Source organism: Salmo salar, chromosome 03 (genome assembly GCF_965601325.2).
Source record: "Salmo salar chromosome 03, fSalSal1, whole genome shotgun sequence".
Lineage (NCBI taxonomy): Eukaryota > Metazoa > Chordata > Actinopteri > Salmoniformes > Salmonidae > Salmo > Salmo salar.
The window spans coordinates 93089147-93110655 of NC_138293.1; the positions used below are offsets into that span (position 1 = coordinate 93089147).

Here is a 21509-nt window from a genome sequence, read left to right on the forward strand (position 1 = left end):
ACCACCAGCACCTACCCACTGGGCACAGACATCAGTTCAATGTCTTGTTTTGATTTACATTTGATTGAGTTGTCAACTAACGGGAAATCAACCCAAAAAATGGAGGTTAAAAGTTTTATGAAAAAATACTCCCTTGCGTTAATTTAACCTGTTGTGGAAAGACGTTCCGCTAGCGGAACCCCTCGCCAACAGCCAGTGAACTAGCAGGGCACCTAATTCAAAACAACAAAAATCTCATAATTCAAATTTCTCAAACATGCAAGTATTATACACCATTTTAAAGATAAACTTCTCGTTAATCCAACCACAGTGTCCGATTTCAAAAAGGCTTTACGGCAAAAGCATACCATTAGATAATGTTAACCTCTCTGGGCTACACAACAGCCAGTCTAATCCAGTGGCGCGATTATCAAATACCTTAAAAATCCTATTACTTCAATTTCTCAAACATATGACTATTTTACAGCTATTTAAAGACAAGACTCTCGTTAATCTAACCACACTGTCCGATTTCAAAAAGGCTTTACAACGAAAGCAAAACATTAGATTATGTCAGCAGAGTACCAAGCCAGAAATAATCAGACACCCATTTTTCAAGCTAGCATATAATGTCACAAAAACCCAGAAGACAGCTAAATGCAGCACTAACCTTTGATGATCTTCATCAGATGACAACCCTAGGACATTATGTTATACAATACATGCATGTTTTGTTCAATCAAGTTCATATTTATATCAAAAACCAGCTTTTTACATTAGCATGTGACGTTCAGAACTAGCATACCCCCTGCAAACTTCCGGCGAATTCACTAACAATTTACTAAATTACTCACGATAAACGTTCACAAAAAGCATAACAATTATTTTAAGAATTATAGATACAGAACTCCTCTATGCACTCGATATGTCCGATTTTAAAATAGCTTTTCGGTGAAAGCACATTTTGCAATATTCTAAGTACATAGCCCAGCCATCACGGGCTAGCTATTTAGACACCCGGCAAGTTTAGCACTCACCAATATCAGATTTACTATTAGAAAAGTTTGATTACCTTTTGTTGTCTTCGTCAGAATGCACTCCCAGGACTGCTACTTCAATAACAAATGTTGGTTTGGTCCAAAATAATCCATCGTTATATCCGAATAGCGGCGTTTTGTTCGTGCATTCCAGAAACTATCCGAAATGGTAAATCAGGGTCGTGCGCATGGCGCAATTCGTGACAAAAAAAATCTAAATATTCCATTACCGTACTTCGAAGCATGTCAACCGCTGTTTAAAATCCATTTTTATGCAATTTTTCTCGTAAAAAAGCGATAATATTCCGACCGGGAATGTCCATTTAGCTAAACAGAGGAAAGAAAACAAAGCTTTCGGTCGACGCGGGCACGAGCCTGAGTCTCACAGTACTGTAACCAGCCACTACCCAAACGCGCTACTTTGTTTCAGCCAGAGCCTGCAAAGGCACGATTCAGCATTTTGCCGCCTTCTGAGAGCCTATGGCAGCCGTAGGAAGTGTCACGGGACAGCTAAGATCCTCACTCTTCAATAAACAGAGACAAGAAGAACGACACCTTGTCAGACAGGCCACTTCCTGCATGAAATCTTCTCAGGGTTTTGCCTGCCATATGAGTTCTGTTATACTCACAGACACCATTCAAACAGTTTTAGAAACTTTAGGGTGTTTTCTATCCAAAGCCAATAATTATATGCATATTCTAGTTACTGGGCAGGAGTAGTAACCAGATTAAATCGGGTACGTTTTTTATCCAGCCGTGTCAATACTGCCCCCTACCCCCAACAGGTTAAGACAGCGCCTAGACAAGAAAAACGACACAGCCATTTTCCAAGCAAGGAGAGGCGTCACAAATAACAGAAATACAGCTAGAATTAATCACTAACCTTTGACGATCTTCTTCAGATGACACTCCCAGGACTCAATGTTACACAATACATGTATGTTTTTTTTCAATAAAGTTCATATTTATATCCAAAAACCCCATTTTATATTGGCGCGTAATGTTCAGAAATGTTTTGCCTCCAAACCTCCGGTGAATGAGCACATCAATTTACAGAAATACACATCATAAACTTTGATTAGAGATACGAGTGTTTTACATAGGATTAAAGATAAACTTCTCCTTAATGACGTTTTTCTAATCCAATCAGTTTTCCACGTTGATTCAACGTCATCACATAGGTTTTTTTGGTTGAAATTATGTGGAAACTACTTTGATTGAACCAGTTTTTGCCCAGTGGGTAGCAAATCAGTGACACGACTTCTCTCTCTCTCTCTCTCCTCTCTCTCTCTCTCTCTCTCTCTCTCTCTCTCTCTCTCTCTCTCTCTCTCTCTCTCTGTCTCTCTCTCTCTCTCTGTCTCTCTCTCTCTCTCTCTCTCTCTCTCTCTCTCTCTCTCTCTCTCTCTCTCTCTCTCTCTCTCTCTCTCCAGAATTCAGCCCCTGTCTGAGGCCCTGGGGGATCTCTACAAACAGTTCAACTCTCTAAAGGATGAGCTGGGAATGCTCAGCTCCAAGTTCGACAGGGTGGAGGGCTTCGTAGATGACCTGCAGGCTGGGAAACTCCCCCGGCCCCCTGTGTGGACCCCTCCTCAACGCCCCGTACGGAGGGTCGCTCCCCGGGCTCCGTTGAGGATGCCACTGAGGGCAGAGATGAGGGAACCGTTAAGAGGAGAGGTGAGGGCACCACCAAGGGCACAGATAAGGGAACAGATGAGGACTCCAGACCGGGAAAACGGCATGGATTCAGGGTCCACAGGGACCAGAGGAAGGAGGGTCCCTAGGCCTTAGTCAATGATTGACAGGTGTACTGTACAAACAATAAACAATAAACTAACCTAGTGTGGATGTGTGGGAGCAAAACTCATGACTCTGATTCCATTTCCATTATTAGCAGCATTTAGGCTGTCCACTTTGAAGAGCTGAGACAGAATGGCTATATAAGGAATGGAACATATAGGACCAGGGCCCCGCTACCATTATAACCTATACAGCTGTCAGATGTGGGCGTTAACAAGCAACAACTGATATGGAGAGGTAATGGTGAAGAACAAGGGAAGCTATTTTCATATAGAGGGAGGGGACTCTATACGTTATGCAAAGACAGAATCATATAAAGATAGGACTCTGTAATATGAGAATTTAGTCTTTTTCATGGAAGGGCTCGGCTCTGTTGCGTGTGTAATAGGGTCCTTCCATGGAGGGGCTCGGCTCTGTTGCGTGTGTAATAGAGTCCTTCCATGGAGGGGCTCGGCTCTGTTGCGTGTGTAATAGGGTCCTTCCATGGAGGGGCTCGGCTCTGTTGCGTGTGTAATAGGGTCCTTCCATGGAGGGGCTCGGCTCTGTTGCGTGTGTAATAGGGTCCTTCCATGGAGGGGCTCGGCTCTGTTGCGTGTGTAATAGGGTCCTTCCATGGAGGGGTTCGGCTCTGTTGCGTGTGTAATAGGGTCCTTCCATGGAGGGGCTCGGCTCTGTTGCGTGTGTAATAGGGACCTTCCATGGAGGGGCTCGGCTCTGTTGCGTGTGTAATAGGGTCCTTCCATGGAGGGGTTCGGCTCTGTTGCGTGTGTAATAGGGTCCTTCCATGGAGGGGCTCGGCTCTGTTGCGTGTGTAATAGGGTCCTTCCATGGAGGGGCTCGGCTCTGTTGCGTGTGTAATAGGGTCCTTCCATGGAGGGGCTCGGCTCTGTTGCGTGTGTAATAGGGTCCTTCCATGGAGGGGTTCGGCTCTGTTGCGTGTGTAATAGGGTCCTTCCATGGAGGGGCTCGGCTCTGTTGCGTGTGTAATAGGGTCCTTCCATGGAGGGGCTCGGCTCTGTTGCGTGTGTAATAGGGTCCTTCCATGGAGGGGCTCGGCTCTGTTGCGTGTGTAATAGGGTCCTTCCATGGAGGGGTTCGGCTCTGTTGCGTGTGTAATAGGGTCCTTCCATGGAGGGGCTCGGCTCTGTTGCGTGTGTAATAGGGTCCTTCCATGGAGGGGCTCGGCTCTGTTGCGTGTGTAATAGGGTCCTTCCATGGCGGGGTTCGGCTCTGTTGCGTGTGTAATAGGGTCCTTCCATGGAGGGGCTCGGCTCTGTTGCGTGTGTAATAGGGTCCTTCCATGGCGGGGTTCGGCTCTGTTGCGTGTGTAATAGGGTCCTTCCATGGAGGGGCTCGGCTCTGTTACGTGTGTAATAGGGTCCTTCCATGGAGGGGCTCGGCTCTGTTGCGTGTGTAGTAGGGTCCTTCCATGGAAGGGCTCAGCTTTGCTACTTTGTATTAAAGTCTATATTGAATTCACAAAGTTCTTGCAAGAGTATTATGTTCTTAAGACAATTTTCCACGACAGATGCTCGCCAATGTTTTATAGTTTATCGTTATAGTTATCATTATAGCTATCCTCCTTAGTCTCAACTACATCACCACTCCTCTCTGAACCAGATCAACACAGAATTGATGATAGCTTCGTACTGACAACAGAGATACAGTACACTAACTTTCACTAACATTATCATTTGTGATTGATGATTTGTGTTGATGTGTGATGGACATAATGTAGTCTAGAAATGTTCTTATCGTTGGACTCATCATCTCATATTGTAATAAGTGTATCCATACACAATATGTCTGTGTATAGTATCTGTAAATACTAGGGGTGAAACGGTTCACAAAACTCACGGTTCGGTACGATACGGTACAGTGGTGTCACGGTTCGGTTTCAATACATCGTCAAAATAAGAAATATGTCATTTGTATTTAGATTTTCTATTTATTATAATAGTAAACATGGGTAGCTTGAATTCCCAGGAGCATATGGAAACTAAGGGACAACAAAAAACAGCAGGTCCTGCCTTGTAACATGAAATAAAATAGTCATTTAAAACAGAACTTCAACAAGAGTGTGTAGTCCAGAAGCATATATCAACATTAAGTCACATAGCAGTGCCTTAAACAAAATAGGACCACTTGAGACTGGTTACTTAAAAAATAAAAACATTATCAGGTTTTCTTTGAGAAGATTAGTCTATCCACATGATCTGCAGTGAGCACAGATTGGCTTGCTGTGACGATGTCAGCCCCTGTGGAGAATACCCTCTCGCTAGGGACAGAGGTCCCAGACACAGCCAGGTAGCGCCTTGCTAACATGGCAACATGAGGGTATATTAACTCTTTGGTCTTCCACCATGTAAGTGGATCAGCATCCAGGGGAATACAGTCCACTTCCCTGTATGAGGTCACCTCCTCCTCTATGACCTTGACCATTGACTTGGTTCCCTGCTCCTGGGTTGTGAACAACTCCCCAAAAAGCTCAGCCATGGCAGACTTCTTTTCTGGAGGAGAACCCCTGTCGTCTGCCGTCTCTGGAGAGGGGTTGGCTCCTGTGGTATCTGTGGCTTGACCCTGCAGAATTAAACGAGATGAAAATTACTCTCTTTGAAGTGGCTTAAAAATATGATTTGTTGTTAGAAATATACATCAGACACTATTATTGTCACGTCCTGACCATAGTAAGTTGTTATTTTCTATGGTAGAGTAGGTCAGGGCGTGACAGGGGTTGTTTGTCTATGTTTTGTATTTCTATGTTCAGTTTCTAGTTTTGTGTTTCTATGTTGGTTTTGTTTGGTATGATCTCCAATTAGAGGCAGCCGGTTGTCGTTGTCTCTAATTGTAGGTCATATTTAAGTTGATGTTTGTCCCACCTGTTTTTGTGGGTGATTCATTTTTGAGTAGTGTGTTTTCCTCTCTGCGTTTTCCTCTCTGCGTTTGTTGTTTTGTTATTTCAAGTGTTTGGTGTATTGCATTTAGTTTCACGGTAAATAAAATATGTGGAACTACGAACACGCTGCATTTTGGTCCGATCCTTTAAACAGCCGTGACAATTATGACAATTACAATTATTACTTTATAATTAATTGTTAAATCACTAATTAATAAAATAATAAATGTCACATTAACAAAATAAATACAATACCTGTTGTATATTGGTCACAATCTCTGCAGACGAGCAGTAGCATCTAGGTGCAGCAGGGACTTGAACCGGGGGTCCAAAGCGGTGCTCTTGTGTAAGAAGTCTTGGACACCAGGGTCAGCTTATCTAGGCTCCAGGTTAACTCTGATAGTAGTCTTGACATCCCTTATTGCGGGTTCATCTTCATCAGATGCCACCATTGATTTCAGGATCATTGTTTTCATAGGCAGGACCATGGAAACTGATGGAATGTTCTCAGTGCATGTCAGTGTTGTGACTGTTTTGAGAGGTTTGCACCTCTGCTAGTCTTATGTCATTTTCAGACAAAGTCACAATATCTTTGACATTCTTCCTCACAGCTTGATCAGTCAGTGTAGAATGCACCGCAACTTTCTGCTCAAGGTATCTCTCAACCATCTGCCGCTATGAATTTTGCTTTCGCTGCATTGATTTCTTTAGACCTACCGGAGTCAGCCGCAAATTCTCTTTGAGATCCAAGGTGGAAGAATGTAACAACTGTTTGAGCCACAAGTTGGCAGCATATTACAATATGTTTCTCTCTTCTCTTTCCACCTGCTGGCAAAAATATGAATGACTAAAATGGTATTGTACATTGTAGTAAGATGCAAGTTTATAACACTATTGAATATTGTTACTATAAACTATGAATATATTGAATATATCATGTTATTGAACTGTTGTTTTAATTCATCATACAGTGAAATAGTACAAGCAAATATTGTACAGGAAATAATGTGATCCCCAATCACATGCTTTCTTTACAAATCAACAGTTCTCTTTAGATAGATATGGATAATAATTAAATAGGTACTTTCAGAATTATCTTATAATTAAGCAGTAAGGTCTTGAGGGGGTGTGGTATATGACAAATATACCACGGCTAAGGGCTGTTCTAATGCAAGACGCAATGTGGAGTGCCTGGATACAGCCCTTAGCCATAGTATATGGGCCATATACCACAAACCCCGAGGTGCCCTATTGGGATTTTAAACTGGTTACCAACGTAATTAAAGCAGTACAAATAAATGTTTTGGTATGCGGTCTGATACAGTATTCAGGGCTCGAACAACCCAGTTTATAAAACAATCATATCACACTAATGAAGGTTCTCAATAATGTGAAGTTCTAATTTAAACTAAACCTCTAGTCCATCTCTGGTTATTCATTAACATTACAGTAAACCTGCTCTACATCCTGGATATCTGGATCAACAATTTCTGCAGCTGGACTAAAGTCAGAGAGCAGGCTGCTCCATTTGAGTTCAGTTAAATTCCTCCTCATTTAGTGCTGCTAACACTGATGCTCATCAACATGATCAAATACAAACACTTGTTCTTTAGAATGCTCTTTATTGAATATCCACAATGCAGCAAAGCTCTAACTATTCCTCTATTATACATCTGCAAAGCAACCAATTTCAAATATAAAAAGTATACTTATCATATATCCTACGATATCAGTATTATTGGATATTTCTCTCTTTAATGGAACATAAACCTTCTAATGCATACACAATTACTTGATAAGTGATGTAGAATATCAAATTGACATTACAATGGTTCTCAAACTATTCAGTGCTGCATTCAGACTTCTTGATGCCTTTCTCAGCGAACTTGGAGCCCGCGGTGACTTTACATGAGAACACTTTGTCCTGGTTCCATTCTGACGTGTCAACGGTCAGACAGCTGCTGAATTGGAACGTCTTGTCGACTTGCGGCACCGGGCCACTTGTCGCGATGTTGCCGGTGACCGGATTCCCTCCCACTGCCCAGCTGACATCGGCGTAGCCAATGGCCATCTGACTGGCCAGACACACCAGGGTGACTTTGCTGGACTTCAACTCATCGCTGGACGGAGGGAGGATGGTCAAGACAGGCGGAGGGAGGGTAGAGTCTGGACCAATGGAATGAGCAGGATAAATATTACACAAAATACTTTGATATATTAGTAGAATGACACAGGGTTGTGAGCATGATACTGTAGAATAAAAAATATAACGTTTTCTCAAAGGCTACAAACAATTAACATTTTGGGCTCAAAAAAATGAAAAGGCACTAAAACCATGTAATTCTATCATTACATGTTACTCACAAATCTCTGTTTGTACCTGGTCTCATTTTAAAACTTTCTAAGTAACTCTCCATATGTGACTTTTCAGAGGTGAAGCAGATTTCTGTGCAAGTGGATAAGGAGTTCAGATCTCTAAGTTTAAACATAGTCAAGTAGTCAGATGTGCTAAATGAGGGATACAATCAAACATATATCCTACTTCAAGTCAACCAGCAAACAGAGAACTGTAATGTAGTAGCCTGCAATGTAATGAATCATGTAGCAACATTGTGTGTAACTACCATATACATGGTTTTATCATTATTTAATATAACGTAGGACCAACATTTTAAAGGTTGATACAACTTGATGTAGCATTCACATTCAAATCTACCTCTGAGTAAATAGATTATTATTGTATGAGACATTATAAATGAGTAGTGTTGTCAAGTGACAACAGTAACCTACATGGTCAAATAGTGCAATACATTTTTTTAAGTTTAAACGTGAAATCAACAACTACAGATACACTGTAGGCTATGAAGATGTCACAATGTGTCCATGACACTTAATAATCAGTCCACAAAGTAGGTTATTTGCACTAAATAAACATGAAATAAGAATATAATGTTAAATATTTAATTATATTAACTATTATGTATTACAAAAAAACCTTGAATTAAAAAATATAAGGTTAAAAGAAAGGGTACTCACCACTGACAATGAGCTTGGTTCCTTGTCCGAATACCACAGTGATTCAGTTTGTATACAAGACCATACAAAAACCTCCTCATTCTCTCTACTGAGAGGACAGGAACTGAATCATTCCATTCAGACAGAGCTTCACTCTCTCTACTGAGAGGACAGCAACTGAAACATCCCATTCAGACAGAGCTTCACTCTCTCTGCTGAGAGGACAGGAACTGAAACATCCCATTCAGACAAAGCTTCACTCTCTCTACTGAGAGGACATGAACTGAAACATCCCATTCAGACAGAGCTTCACTCTCTCTACTGAGAGGACAGGAACTGAAACATCCCATTCAGACAGAGCTTCACTCTCTCTACAAACATCTCAGGCTTTTCTAGAGTTTCTCTCTATGCAGTACCAGTATATAGTATAGCATCATATTCTGCTGTTGGTGTCTGGTCCTTTTCAATCCATCAGTTAAAGCAATATCCATATGATGCAGTGTTGACTTGATGATGATGGTGATGGTGATGATGATGATGTTCAGACAATGTCTTTGAATGATCCTTTATCTCACTGTAATCAATAATCACTGATTCACTTGAACTGACACATCTGATTAAAGGCTTGTCCCTCTTTCAGTCAATAAGGAGAAGTGTTGCAGTCAGAGGTTTTTGTCATGGTGTAAATCACTGTGATACGAACGCTTCAGCAGAATCATCATATCTCTGACAGTAATACACTGCTGAGTCTCCTGCCTCTACCTGTTTGATGATCAACTGATAATCTAAGTCTGAGGTGGATTCAGAGTTAAACCGACTAGAGGGGAAACCTGGGCCATAATATTCAGAAGAACTGTCACCGGAGATTCAGCTCAGAACATACTGAGGAACCCCACCAGGAACCTCTTTGTACCAATGGACATAGTTTCCATCAAATCTGCCAATGTTACAGTCCATAGTGACCTCCTCTCCTGTGGTCTTGGTCTGAACAGAGGGCATCTGGGTCAACACTATTACACCATGAACACCTGTTGACACATCACAATCACCATGAGACATATATATGTAAATATAAAAAGTATGATTCAAAGGTAAAAATATAAACGTTAATGAAAACATACATGTTAGAGAAGTGATGAAAGTACAGAGTGTCCCCAGCATGTTGTCAGTGTGTGGTGTGAACGGCCCTTACTGTCCAGTTGAGAGATGAGCAGGGTTGGAGTGTGAGGAGAGGAGAGGCAGCAGGACCCACCTATAAGGAGACAGACAGGGAGGAACAGAGGGAGGGGACTCTGCAGTTAACCTATCACCAAGCCAGGGAGGGCCAGAGGGAGGGGACTTTGCAGTTAACCAATCACCAGCTACTCTCATTACTCTACATGAGGCCCTGTCTTCATCACTGACTCATATTCTACCTCCATCAAACCATGACTGGTGTTTAATATCCTATACTAGTTCTACATAGGGACAACATAATGATGAGGTATCTAATCTCCTACCTCCATCAAACCATAACTGGTGTTTAATATCCTATACTAGATCTACACAGGACCAACATAATGATGAGGTATCTAATCTCCTACCTCCATCAAGCCATAACTGGAGTTTAATATCCTATACTAGTTCTACACAGGACCAACATAATGATGAGGTACTCAATTTGTGTCCCAAATGTCTCCCTACTCCGTTTATAGTGCACTACTGTTGACCAGAGCCCAATGAGCCTTTGTCAAAAGTAGTGCACTGTAAAGGAAATAGAGTGCAATTAGGGACATAGTCTCAGTTTCAGTCCTCTCCCTCCACACAGCTCTGAGAGGAGGTAAAACAACCTCTTAATTTACATGAAGCTATAAATAAGGAGAGGAGGAGGAGGGGAGGAGGAGGAGGAGGGGAAGCAGGTGTGTACTGGGGGAGAAAGGGAACAACACATCACTTCCTGTAACTCAGTATCAGAACTAGAACACGTCCCTGGTGAATGATTCTGATAACTAGAGATAGTAGATATGAAACTATCAGCTGGTCTTTGGGTGGGACTGAAACCAGTGGTCTACAGACAGCAGTTCCGTTTGTTTACTTAGTCATGAATTAAGTGAAGGCCAGACATATACAGTTGTTATTAATAATGCTGAAATGATACTGAGTCCAACATCTAATGTTAATACTAGAGAACAGTTTAAACCATGTAATAATGGCAGCTTCAAACTCTCTAAACATTGACCTGTCATTCTTGCATCCAATGTAAGGCTACAGTCAACTGTTAGGTCATCTCTGGTTGGTCACAATCCTTCTTATGATAATGAACCTGGTAAGGATTCTGGGCTCCTCTGTCTTGGTTGAATTTAAACAGTCATTCCCAAGAGTCACACTCATTTAGTGCTGCTATCACTGATGCTCATCAACATGCTCAAACACAAACACTTGTTCTTTATAATGCTCTTTATTGAATATCCACAATACAGCAAAGCTCTAACTATTCCTCTATTAATCATTAGTAATTCAACTAATTTCACAATAGTAGAGAGGTCTACTCATCATGACAGTGTTTCAGATGTTATGTTTTAGAGAACATGATGCTGGTACAGTGAATGCATCAATAGTAACTTGTCATGAGAAACAACCCTCAACAACTATTTGACATGACATTGGTTATTGTCATAATATTCACTGCTGCATTCAGACTTCAGCCCAATATCATCCATGTTGTTTGGATTTTAACTTCTATATTTAACAGCAAAGCAAAGATCAAAACATCACTTAAAAGCTCTCACAAATAACAGCTGCACTCATTCTGAAGCTATAACAAACTACCAGTTGTATTGATTGTCTGAAACTATTGATTTACAGACTACAACTAGTCTTTCTGATCTCTTTCTCAGAGAATGTTGACCCCAACGACACTTTACATGTGAACACCACATCCTTGTCCCACTCTGCGGTCTGAATGGTCAGATAGCTGCTGATCTTGAAGGTTTTGTCTGGTTGCTGCTCAGCAGGGCTGGTAGAAACATCTTCTGTCACTGATTCACCGCTAGACATCCAGCTGACATCTGCTAACCCCTTGGACCTCTGAGACAGGTTACTAGCCAGACACACCAGTGTTGCTCTGCTGGACTTGAGGTCTTCAGTGGATGGAGGGAACAGGGTCACAGCAGGTGTAGCCAGATCTCCATCTGTAGAAAGTAGTCAACGGATGGGATGAGAAGAAAACACAACTGATAACAGTTTAGATTTCAGTACATGTGGGTATCATTACCAATACACCCTGCATTAAGAGCAATTAAATAGAGAACTGCTCTTCATGATGTTTACAATGATATTGATAGAAGGAATCATACAGTGTTAAGGTGTTAAAATGAGAGACAGAGCAATTTCTGGAAACATTACTTATAATATTACATCACAGTTCTGGTAGACTAAAATGCTAAAAGCTAAACACAATGTGGACATTTTAAATATAAAATACAAATAATTCACAAGCAAATTGGATAAAAAAATATATATATTTGTCTAAGAAATTGAGCTGGATAACATTTCTGGAGATGAAATATCTCCTTTACATTGAGTTATATAGACAACAGAAACACAAGATATTCATGATAAAACACTTTGAGATGAAATATCTCCTTTACATTGATTTATATAGACAACAGAAACACAAGATATTCATGATAAAACACTTTGAGATGAAATATCTCCTTTACATTGAGTTATATAGACAACAGAAACACAAGATATTCATGATAAAACACTTTGAGATTAAATATCTCCTTTACATTGATTTATATAGACAACAGAAACACAAGATATTCATGATTAAACACTTTGAGATGAAATATCTCCTTTACATTGAGTTATATAGACAACAGAAACACAAGATATTCATGATTAAACATGAACAGAGCTGACCAACCAGAGACATTCACACCGTCATCAAACTGTTTCATAAATCATTTACAAACAACATACGAGACAAGATTAAAGCAGGTACAAAATATTAAATCAGTGAATATAAATTACATTTTATTAAATAAACATTAAAAAATATATATATATCTGACCAAAAGTACAGTAGAAACATAACATATTCTGTAGATTAAAACATTAGAAGGGAACTTACCAGTAACAATGAGCTTGGTTCCTTGTCCGAATACCACAGTGATTCAGTTTGTATACATAGCAGTACAAAAACCTCCTCACTCTCTCTACTGAGAGGACAGGAACTGAAACATCCCATTCAGACAGAGCTTCACTTTCACTACTGAGAGGACAGGATCTGAAACATCCCATTCAGACAGAGCTTCACTTTCACTACTGAGAGGACAGGAACTGAAACATCCCATTCAGACAGCTTCACTCTCTCTACTGAGAGGACAGGAACTGAAACATCCCATTCAGACAGCTTCACTCTCTCTACTGAGAGGACAGGAACTGAAACATCCCATTCACAGCTTCACTCTCTCTACTGAGAGGACAGGATCTGAAACATCCCATTCAGACAGAGCTTCACTCTCTCTACTGAGAGGACAGGAACTGAAACATCCCATTCAGACAGAGCTTCACTCTCTCTACTGAGAGGACAGGATCTGAAACATCCCATTCAGACAGAGCTTCACTTTCACTACTGAGAGGACAGGAACTGAAACATCCCATTCAGACAGCTTCACTCTCTCTACTGAGAGGACAGGAACTGAAACATCCCATTCAGACAGCTTCACTCTCTCTACTGAGAGGACAGGAACTGAAACATCCCATGCACAGCTTCACTCTCTCTACTGAGAGGACAGGAACTGAAACATCCCATTCAGACAGCTTCACTCTCTCTACTGAGAGGACAGGAACTGAAACATCCCATTCAGACAGAGCTCCACTCTCCCTACTGAGAGGACAGGAACTGAAACATCCCATTCAGACAGAGCTTCAATCTCTCTACTGAGAGGACAGGAACTGAAACATCCCATTCAGACAGAGCTTCACTCTCTTTACTGAGAGGACAGGAACTGAAACATCCCATTCAGACAGAGCTTCAATCTCTCTACTGAGAGGACAGGAACTGAAACATCCCATTCAGACAGAGCTTCACTCTCTCTACTGAGAGGACAGGAACTGAAACATCCCATTCAGACAGAGCTTCAATCTCTCTACTGAGAGGACAGGAACTGAAACATCCCATTCAGACAGAGCTTCACTCTCTCTACTGAGAGGACAGGAACTGAAACATCCCATTCAGACAGAGCTCCACTCTCCCTACTGAGAGGACAGGAACTGAAACATCCCATTCAGACAGAGCTTCAATCTCTCTACTGAGAGGACAGGAACTGAAACATCCCATTCAGACAGAGCTTCAATCTCTCTACTGAGAGGACAGGAACTGAAACATCCCATTCAGACAGCTTCACTCTCTCTACTGAGAGGACAGGAACTGAAACATCCCATTCACAGCTTCACTCTCTCTACTGAGAGGACAGGAACTGAAACATCCCATTCAGACAGCTTCACTCTCTCTACTGAGAGGACAGGAACTGAAACATCCCATTCAGACAGAGCTCCACTCTCCCTACTGAGAGGACAGGAACTGAAACATCCCATTCAGACAGAGCTTCAATCTCTTTACTGAGAGGACAGGAACTGAAACATCCCATTCAGACAGAGCTTCAATCTCTCTACTGAGAGGACAGGAACTGAAACATCCCATTCAGACAGAGCTTCACTCTCTTTACTGAGAGGACAGGAACTGAAACATCCCATTCAGACAGAGCTTCAATCTCTCTACTGAGAGGACAGGAACTGAAACATCCCATTCAGACAGAGCTTCACTCTCTCTACTGAGAGGACAGGAACTGAAACATCCCATTCAGACAGAGCTTCAATCTCTCTACTGAGAGGACAGGAACTGAAACATCCCATTCAGACAGAGCTTCACTCTCTCTACTGAGAGGACAGGAACTGAAACATCCCATTCAGACAGAGCTTCAATCTCTCTACTGAGAGGACAGGAACTGAAACATCCCATTCAGACAGAGCTCCACTCTCCCTACTGAGAGGACAGGAACTGAAACATCCCATTCAGACAGAGCTTCAATCTCTCTACTGAGAGGACAGGAACTGAAACATCCCATTCAGACAGAGCTTCACTCTCTTTACTGAGAGGACAGGAACTGAAACATCCCATTCAGACAGAGCTTCAATCTCTCTACTGAGAGGACAGGAACTGAAACATCCCATTCAGACAGAGCTTCACTCTCTCTACTGAGAGGACAGGAACTGAAACATCCCATTCAGACAGAGCTTCACTCTCACTACAAACATCTCAGGCTTTTCTAGAGTTTCTCTCTATGAAGTACCAGTATATAGTATAGCATCATATTCTGCTGTTGGTGTCTGGTCCTTTTGAATCCATCAGTTAAGGTACTATCCATAAGATGCAGTGTTGACTTGATGATGATGATGATCACAACAATATGCCAACATCAGTTTCCTTTCAGACAATGTCTTCCTATAATCTTTTTGACATGTAGGGATGGATGGTTCTTTCATTTCCAGATCTCTCATTGTGACATGTATATATTGTTATAATAATAACTGATCACCTCCAACTGCTTTTTCTTAGAGTTCACCCCTCTGCCACGCATGAAGCAGAAGTGAGTGTATTTGGAGGTTTTTGTCATGGTGTATATCCCTGTGATACGTTCTCATTACCATCATGTGTCTGACCGTAATACTCCGCTGAGTCTGTCTCCTCCACAGTATTCATAATCAAACGCTAATCTGATTTAGACTGATGATTAGATGTGAATTTAGGAGAGGAGAAACCAGAACCATAATTTACAGAGGTCCAACCAGTGTGGTACCACATTAACTGTCACGACTTCCGCCGAAGTTGGTCCCTCTCCTGTTCGGGCGGAGTTTGCTGGTCGACGTCACCGGCCTTCTAACCACTGCCGATCCACTTTTCATTTTCCATTTGTTCTGTCTTTGTCTTCCACACCTGGCTTTACTCAACCAATTACGTGTTTATTATTTAACCCTCTGTTCCCCATGTTGTGTTTGTGAGTGATTGTTCTTTGTACATCGGTCGGTTTTTGTGGGCTCGCTATATTGCTTTGTATTTTTGTAATTTTGAGTAAAGTAAGTTGATTACTCATATCTGCTGTCCTGCGCCTGACTCTCTACACCAGCTACACACAGGACCATTATATTAACACGCTTTGAGGGGCTTCTCCTGGAACCTGTTAATACCAAACAGCACTATTATCAACAGTCCCCAGGTTACAGTCCATAGTGGCCGTCTCTCCTTTCCTCTCTGTCACAACAGGAGGTTTCTGTGTCACCACAGTCACACCACTGACACCTGGGAAATAAGAAGATGACATGTAATAAAGAGAAACATACAGACTCATTATTAATAAACCAGGAAGTTAAACCTCCAGGAAGTCAGACTCCTTACATGTTAGAGCAGTGATGAGAGTGCAGAGTGTCCCCAGCATGTTGTCAGTGTGTGGTGTGAACGGCCCTTACTGTCCAGCTGAGAGATGAGCAGGATTGGAGTGTGAGGAGAGGAGAGGCTGCAGGACCCACCTATAAGGAGACAGACAGGGAGGACCAGAGGGAGGGGCCTCTACAGTTAACCTATCACCAAGCCAGGGAAGACCAGAGGGAGGGGCCTCTACAGTTAACCTATCACCAAGCCAGGGAGGACCAGAGGGAGGGGCCTCTATATCTCACCCTATCAGCTTCTGAGAAGACGGACTTCTGATCAATTTAAATTACTGTAACTATTCAACTATCAAAAATATCAATATTGTTTATTGGACTAACAAAAACCATATGGGATAATTTTGGTTACACTGAAAAGAGCAGTATTTAGTTTCATGTGAGTTATGTTGGTAAGTTTCCCTAAAATCAGCATGTCATCATATGTATATTCTAATAATATTATCTGGATGGTGGGGTTCTGAACTAACAGTATTTCACTAAATGACTGTTGATGTAATATGTCTCTACTGTAAACCAGGGGACTGACTATCATGGAGGTTATCTGATACATGGAGTCTTCTGTTAGGACGGAACCATCTGGAATATCACTTTATCTGTCATGGTTTGTGACAACTAGGTGTAATTGTTAATGACAACATTCTACTAAATGTGTGAAAGGTTTTGTGTAAAACACAAGCATGTCATGTTCTCATACTGCAGACACACTGGTTCAGGATGACTTGACATTCAGTTAGTGTCTATATTCAGAACATCTGAAAGCAGAAGTGAGTGTATTTGGTGAGGAGGTTTTTGTCATGGTGTATATCACTGTGATACGTATTCTTTAACAGAGTTGTCCCATGTATGACAGTAATATACTGCTGAGTCTGTCTACTCCACAGTATTAATAATCAAACGATAATCTGATATAGACTGATGATTAGATGTGAATTTAGGAGAGGAGAAACCAGAACCATAATTTACAGATCTCCAACCAGTGTGGTACCACCTTAACATGTACTGAGGGACTCCTCCTGGAACCTGCTTATACCAACGAGCAGCACTATCCTGAACAGTCCCCAGGTTACAGTCCATAGTGGCCGTCTCTCCTTTCCTCACTGTCACAACAGGAGGCTTCTGTGTCACCACAGTCACACCACTGACACCTGGGAAATAAGAAGATGACATGTAATAAAGAGAAACATACAGACTCATTATTAATAAACCAGGAAGTTAAACCTCCAGGAAGTCAGACTCCTTACATGTTAGAGCAGTGATGAGAGTGCAGAGTGTCCCCAGCATGTTGTCAGTGTGTGGTGTGAACGGCCCTTACTGTCCAGCTGAGAGATGAGCAGGATTGGAGTGTGAGGAGAGAAGAGGCTGCAGAACCCACCTATAAGGAGACAGACAGGGAGGAGCAGAGGGAGGGGCCTCTACAGTTAACCTATCACCAGCTACTCTCATAGTTGATTGACGTGTCTGAGGGTTAACAGACTTCCACAGTTCTAATAATACTATTAAAATGATTGGTCTTTACTCTAAGCACACTGACCTACAAGTCACTTTAAATGTGTCCCAACTATTTATGCAAAGGGGCAGTATGAAAAACTAACTCAAATATATTTGTTCTGCTTTTGACTCTGCGCCATCCTCTACCCCTACCCTCATCACAGCTCCATTATACAACCCATGATGTTTATTTCCTCAATTATATAATCCATGATGTTTATATTAATCACTACATATCCTCTACCCTCCTCCATTATATAAACCATGATGGTTATATTTAATCGTTCACCCAGAGCAGGTATATGAAGCGCCTGGGGAAGCCAATACAGTGCACTACTTTTCACCAGAGCCCATTGTCCTTTATGGGGCCCTTGTCAAAAGTAGTGCACTGTAAAGGGAATAAAGTGCCATTTGGGACGTATTCTCAGTTTCAGATCTCTGGGCACCTGCAGACCCCCCCCCCCCCACCCACCTCATCTTATTTACATGAAGCTATAAATAAGGACAGGGGAGGGGAGGATGAGGGGAAGCAGGTGTGTCCTGGGGGAGAAAGCCTTGGTTTCATGCATGTTAACATTAGAAGCCTCCTCCCTAAGTTAGTTTTATTCACTGCTTTAGCACACTCTGCCAAACCAGATATCCTAGCCGTGTCTGAATACTGGCTCAGGAAGACCACCAAAACCCCTGAAATTTCCATCCCGAACTATAACATTTTCCAACAAGATAGAATTGCCAAAGGGGGCCGTGTTGCAATCTACTGCAGAGATAGCCTGCAGAGCTCTGTCTTACTATCCAGGTCTGTACCCAAACAATTCGAGCTTCTACTTTCAAAAATCTACCTCTCCAGAAACAAGTCTCTCACCGTTACCGCTTGCTATAGGCCACCCTCTGCCCCCAGCTGTGCCCTGGACTCCATATGTGAACTGATTGCCCCCCATCTATCTTCAGAGCTCGTGCTGCTAGGTGACCTAAACTGGGACATGCTTAACACCCCGGCCATCCTACAATCTAAGCTTGATGCCCTCAATCTCACACAAATTATCAATGAACCCACCAGGTATAACCCCAAATCTGTAAACATGGCCACCCTCATAGATATCATCCTAACCAACTTGCCCTCTAAATACACCTCAGCTGTTTTCAACCAAGATCTCAGCAATCACTCATTGCCTGCATCCGTAATGGGTCTGTGGTCAAACGACCACCCCTTATCACTGTCAAACGCTCCCTAAAACACTTCAGCGAGCAGGCCTTTCTAATCGACCTGGCCCGGGTACCCTGGAAGGATGTTGACCTGATCCCGTCAGTAGAGGATGCCTGGTCATTCTTTAAAAGTGCCTTCCTCACCATCTTAAATAAGCATGCCCTTTTCAAAAAATGTAGAACCAGGAAAAGATAATGCCCTTGGTTCTCTCCAGACCTGACTGCCCTTGACCAGCACAAAAACATCCTGTGGCGTTCTGCATTAGCATCGAATAGCCCCCGTGATATGCAACTTTTCAGGGAAGTTAGGAACCAATATACACAGGCAGTTAGGAGAGCTAAGGCTAGCTTTTTCAAGCACAAATTTGCATTCTGTAGCACAAACTCAAAAAAGTTCTGGGACACTGTAAAGTCTATGGAGAATAAGAGCACCTCCTCCCAGCTGCCCACTGCACTGAGGCTAGGAAACACTGTCACCACCGATAAATCTACTATAATTGAGAATTTCAATAAGCATTTTTAAGGGAACTCAGTGTCAGAGCTAGAACACGTCCTTGGTGAATGACTCTGATAACTAGAGATAGTAGACATGAAACCATCAGGTTTTTCTGTGGTGGGACGGAAGGATGGCCCCGCGAGACTAGGTGGGACTGAAACCAGTGGTCTGACAAGCGCCAAACTGTGCCTGCTGTGAAGCAGGTATATCCTGAGTCATTATTGGTGGTACTTTGTCCTCCTCTGCTGGACGTTGACAGAACTGCAGCCTCTATTCTGATCACTGATGCAGAATGTGAAACACTGTAGCATGACGCCGCGCTACACTGAGTGAACAAAACATTAAGAACACCTTCCTAATATTGAGTTGAATCTTACAAGGTCATAGTTCTCACTTATGCTGAAAATGATGCTGACGCCAACATCTAATGTTAATAACAGAGAACACTTTAAAAAATCTAATGACAGCTTCAAACCCTCAACATTGGCCTTGCATTCAAATCAAATCCCATAGTTAGCAGATGCTAATGTGAGTGTAGCGAAATGCTTGTGCTTCTAGTTCCGACAGTGCAGTAATATCTAACAATTCACCAACAACTACCTTATACACACAAATGTAAAGGGATGGAATAAGAATATGTACATATACATATATGGATGAGCGGTAGATGGTGTAGAATACAGTATATACATATGAGATGAGTAATGTAGGATATGTAAACATTATAAAAGTGGAATTATTCAAAGTGACTTGTGATCCATGTATTAAAGTGGCCAGTGATTGAGTGATTGCTGCATCCTAATGTAAAACAGAGGCTGGTGTTATAGTCCAAAATACCTGGATGCTTCCTCAGTTTAGGATCTGGGTCATTCCAACAAACGGTGCCTATTAAAAAGTGTAACTTGGATTTTGTCATAAATAGCACATATTCGACTTCATAAACAACGTGTTTTCCCATTTCAAGAGGTTAAATAAAGAATTTACTATAACAAATGCCTATTAAGTGTCAAATAAAGTAACAGAGTTGATGATTTCTTCTTAATTAAGCCATGAATCCCCTTGTGACAGGGAGAGTGGAAGCTTGTTGTGTGCAAAATGGAGTGGCAATTGAATGCTTCACAAAAAAATGTTTAATTGTTGAAACATTTCCATCCTATCTATCTCTGGGTAACAAGGTTGACGTTCTGCTCAACCTGCTCAGTTTTCCACCAAATATCACCAGAAAATGACCAAGAACCAGCTCACCTGCTTTTACTCTATGATTTGACTATTAGATGTTCAATGTTTATTTGCAAAAAAAATATTTTAAAAGGAATAGTTTCCCCATCTTAATTGAAGGTAGACTCAGCAAAATTATGTTGCCACGAGCAGCACCAGAGATATTGAGATGGGCAAGATGTAACACTTCACTCTCACACAGTAACACAAAGTATCTGCGCATGTGCACGGGTACGCTTCACACTGTGTACAGCGTGGTAGCCAGGCCATCAAAAGAGCGGAGAGGTTGAGATTTGCGCTTCAACGCTCTTAGTTGTTGTGAGAATTGACTGACTACGCTGTTTACTTTCTGTATCTACATCATATTGCTGGTTTGAATACTAGAGCCGACAAGGTGGGGGGAAATCTGTCGCTGTGCCCTTGAACAAAGCACTTAAAACAAATTGCTCAATGGGCTCAGTATAATGGCGACCCTGGCCGTGATTCCACTCCCTGCGGGTGTCTCAGGGGGAGTTGGGATTTGCAAAAAACACATTTCATTACACACTGCGTGTAACAGAAACAAATATAAACACCCCCCAATTATTTATTACTGGCTGAGGAGACTATACTGAATACAAATGTCATCTAACTTGATGTACTGAACATTAGATCAATCAATCAAACATATTTCATGAAGACCTTTTTACATCAGCAGCTGTCACAAAGTGCTTTACAGATACCCAGACTAAAACCCCATAGAACAAGCAGAAGCACATTGGGCAGGAAAACCTCCCCAGAAGGAAGGAACTTGGGAAAGAACCTAGAGAGGAACCTAGAGAGGAAGCAGGCTCAGAGGAAGGAACCTAGAGAGGAACCAGGCTCAGAGGAAGGAACTTAGAGAGGA

The 21509-nt window shown here is 41.9% G+C and overlaps 2 pseudogenes across 2 annotated transcripts; both read right to left on the minus strand.

Annotated features, from left to right (window-relative positions):
* Positions 1-7311: 7311 nt before the first annotated feature.
* On the minus strand, positions 7312-9915 carry LOC145877425 (immunoglobulin lambda-1 light chain-like; annotated as a pseudogene). Its single transcript, XR_014391723.1, has 4 exons — positions 9846-9915; positions 9424-9752; positions 8746-8779; positions 7312-7875 (listed from the first exon to the last, which is right to left on the minus strand). The product of XR_014391723.1 is annotated as an immunoglobulin lambda-1 light chain-like (transcript).
* A 1227-nt stretch (positions 9916-11142) lies between these two features.
* LOC106601904 (immunoglobulin lambda-1 light chain-like) lies at positions 11143-17590 on the minus strand (annotated as a pseudogene). The gene is made up of 4 exons (XR_014391722.1): positions 17460-17590; positions 17035-17363; positions 12842-12875; positions 11143-11894 (listed from the first exon to the last, which is right to left on the minus strand). The product of XR_014391722.1 is annotated as an immunoglobulin lambda-1 light chain-like (transcript).
* Between the last annotated feature and the right edge of the window lie 3919 nt (positions 17591-21509).